We start from the raw sequence: 4,176 nt of genomic DNA on the forward strand, positions 1-4,176 counted from the left end.
GTAAGTCGGTAGGCGGAACGTATAGCGCGAAGGCTAAGCTCGCCTCGGAGATTCGGCAGGCGGTCGTATGTCGCGATTCGATGTTCGCGATTCGTGCGCGGCTCACGCGGTCGGTCGCGGGGACCGCGCGGTGTCGGCGGTATCGAAGTCGTATCTCAGTACTGTATGCTGTCTTCGTGTTCTTGGCGGAGACGCGCTCGCTTGCACGTCTGTGTCGCAAGAGACGGGATGGGACGTGAGTAGCCGAGATATCGGCGTATTCACCCCCGATTTTGCTCGTCGAAAGGTTGAGAACAAGGGTCGAGAAAGCTCGACAGAGCGCAGCTAACTTACTGGCTTCGGTCCTTGTTCGGGACGTCGACGGGATGCAAACAAGAGTCGATAAAGATCGACAGAGCGCAGCTAACGTACTGGCTTCGGTCCTTGTTTGCGAGGATGTGATAGTTGGCAGGTTGAGGAAGCAGATACGAGTCGGTCGTAGGCCTTGCTCTCCGCTGTGTAGCATCGAGTTCGGTTGACGGTCCGGATCGGTCTGGTCTCGATTAATTTGGCGTCGCGGATTATATACTTGACGCCGCTTTGTCTTCGCTCGCTGTACACGTGCTTGTCGCGTGCCCGCGTCGCTCGCTCTTTATCGTTTCCTTTGTGTGACGCTGTGCTCGCGTTATCGCGTGTTCCTCGCTCGCTTTGTTTACGCTTATTGTCAGCTGTTTACGCGTTTTGTCTGTTAAGCCTTACGGCGTTTATGTTGGCGCAACGCGCCGGTGCACGGCCCGACTGATGGTCGGTCGGGCCGGAGTAGTGACGATGCATCGTTACAATGTTAACAACCCATATTTTAATATTTTATATTTTTATTTTATATTTAATATTTATATTTAATTTTATATTTAATATTTTATATTTAATATTTTTTGTGTATTATATTTTATGAACAGAACTTCAGAACACTTAAAAAATTTAGAGAAAGTCATAATTCATAAAAATGAAAGAAAGAATGAAAATTTCTTAATTTTTCTAAAATTTTCTTAAAGATTCTCTTCTTTCAGAAAAATGCAGAGAAAGTTAGAAAATTGGTTGTACTTCATAGAAATAAAAAACGGAATTTCTCTGAAAATTTCTGAAATTCTCTGAATAATTCTAGATTTTTCTAAAAAGGACCCCGCACAAAACCTATGGAAAATGGTTTTCGGTCAAATTGGCTGAAATTTTACTATTTTATAATTTTCGACATGCTGATAAAAAGTTATCATTACACCAAGTCCCAAAAGTCAAAATTTCCCAAGATATAAAAGATCAAAATAGTGAAATATGGTCATCCGCAGTAGTAAGACGTATGTTATAAGTGATATATTGATATTTATTCACAAAATAAATAAAAATCTATTTTTATATATATATATATATATATGTAATAAATATTTAGTTCCGCAATATTTTTAAGATCTGAAACAGTTTTTGTAAAACTTATATTTTTCGAAATATTTCACCGGTCCAATACTTTTGCCCCACCCTGTATATATATACATATATATTGCGGAACTAAATATTGATTACATATATATATGTAAAAATCGATTTTTATTTATTTCGTGAATAAATATCAATGTATCACTTATATTTATAACATACGTCTTACTACTGCGGATGACCATACTTCACTACTTTGACTCTTTATATCTTGGGAAATATTGACTTTTGGGACTTGGTGCAATAATAACTTTTTATCAGCATGGCGAAAACTATAACATAGTGAAATTTCAGGCAATTTGACCAAAAACCATTTTTCAGGTTTTGTGCTGGGTCTTTTATGAATTTCTCTACATTTCTTCGAAACCCCCCAGACAGCACAAAATATTTATAAAATATTTACAAAATACTTATAAGATTTATTAAATTATTTTTTAAATATTATCTATTATATATTTATATATTAATATTATATATTTTTTATAAATATTTATCAAAATATTTCATAAATATTTTTGTAACTTTAGATTCAACAGATCATAGATGTTTATCATAAATATTATAAAAATATTTGTAACGATCCGCGCTAAGCCCCAGCGCAAAACCGTTAATATTTAAATACTAACAACCGAGCAGAAAGCTGTAAGGAATGTAAGGAAATGAGCGTGAAAACGTGTAATGAAAACATGTAGGATAAACGAGACCGAAACTGTCAACAAACCGCCGAACATCTGTGGAACAAAGCAAATAAAGCGAGATTTGCGTATAAAAGTCGTCGCGAAAACCCAGACGACACGCTTCCGAGGCACTCAACTGACAAAAGCTAGACTCTCCAAATAGAGCAACGTCTAGAACCAACCGCTGTTAACCCGCAGTACCATTCTCGATACCGCTCTTGGCGGATTCCCAGTTCGCGGATGTGCAACAGGAATCACTCTGCTGTCGATTAGCGGATACGCGACGTCGACACTTCTTCTTCGCGACTGCTTCTTGGCGGATTCCCAGTTCGCGACTGCTTCTTCGTCCGACTCCGAGTTCGCAGATACGCGACAGGAATCAGTCCGTCATGGAGTCGCATTCACGTAATTTCCATTCCGCTTAACCAAATTTCCACATTGCACAGTGTGCCAAAAAGCACATTTGATGGACACAATTCTGCCTACATCACAAATCTGCATCGATTTTAATGAAACTTTTTAAAAAATATTTATGAATAGTTCTACTATAATGTCTTATGGCCAAAAAATTAAAAAAAGTAAACATAACCGCAAAAAATAACCCCAAACTCTATTACCTGTTACCCCTAATTCGATTACCTCAAACTTCATAACACCATGGTTCGAAACTCCAACCTTATAGTCCCATAACTCTTAAACCTGATTACCCACGAGTTAAGAACCCCATAACCCTAAACCCCATAATCTCAAATTCTATAACCCCGTGACTTTAAGCCTTACATCCCTGAACTCTTGAACATCCTGAACATTCCCATAATCTAAAAATCTGGTTATGAGGGTTGAGGTTCCGGGTTTATGAATTTCGGGGTTATCGCATTATGAAGCTTAGAGTTTATGATTATGGAATTTAGGATTATGGGGTTATAGTGTTTATGAATGTGGGGTTTAGGATCATGCGGTTATGGAGATTGTGATTATGAGGTTTATGGTTATGGGGTTATTAAACTCGGGGATAATCTAGGTTTAGGAGTTATGGAACTATAAGGTTTAGAATAATAGAGTTTCGGATCATGGTGTTATAAAATTTGAGGTAATCGAATTAGGGATAACAGGTAATGGAATTTGGGATTATTTCTTGGAGTTATGTTTACTTTTTTCAAATTTTTGGCAATGAAACATTATAATAGAACTATTCACGAATATTTAAAAAAAAGTTTCATCAAAATCGATGCAGATTTGTGATGCAGGCAGATTTTTTCCACCAAATGTGCTTTTTGGCATACTGTACGTCGGCTCGCAAATACCAGGTATGTAAATATGAAACCGGAATTTTTGTATAGAAAATACACGTTTATTGTATGAAAATGATAAAAAATATTTTATTCGAAGTATTGCCCATCGCTAGCTATACATTTTTCCCATCTGTCTGATAATTTGTGGATGCCATGCCAAAAAAACTGTTGCTCTTTTGAGGCAAACCAATTATCGAGCCATTTTTGTACATTTTCGTAAGAAGTGAAGCGCTGCTTAGCAAGTGCGTGTCCCATCGATGCAAATAAATAGTAATCGAACGGAGCCAAGTCTGGTGAGTAAACCGCATGCGAAAGTATTTTCCAACTAAACGCTTCAATCGTTTCCTTGACCAGTTTTGCTGTGTGTGATGGTGCATTATCATGAAATAAAATCACTTTGTGTTGCTTTCTTTTATATTCTGGTCGTTTTTCACGCAAAGTTTGATTTAAATCAATCATTTGTTGTCGGTAGCGTTCAGTATTAACGGTTTGGCCAGGTTTTAGCAGCTCATAATAGATCACACCCTTCTGATCCCACCAAACACAGAGCATTGTCTTCCGTCCATAGCGATTTGGCCTTGCAGTCGATGTTGATAGTTCGCCTGGAGTTATCCCTGATCTTTTATGCTTAGGATTCTCAAAATAAATCCACTTTTCATCGCCAGTCACAATTCGATGGAGAAATGACTTTCTTTTGTACCTGGCGAGCAGCATTTTGCAAGTGGTTTTTCGGTTTT

Source organism: Odontomachus brunneus, unplaced genomic scaffold (assembly GCF_010583005.1).
Source record: "Odontomachus brunneus isolate Ranch 3 - 2012 unplaced genomic scaffold, Obru_v1 Obru_scaffold_240, whole genome shotgun sequence".
Lineage (NCBI taxonomy): Eukaryota > Metazoa > Arthropoda > Insecta > Hymenoptera > Formicidae > Odontomachus > Odontomachus brunneus.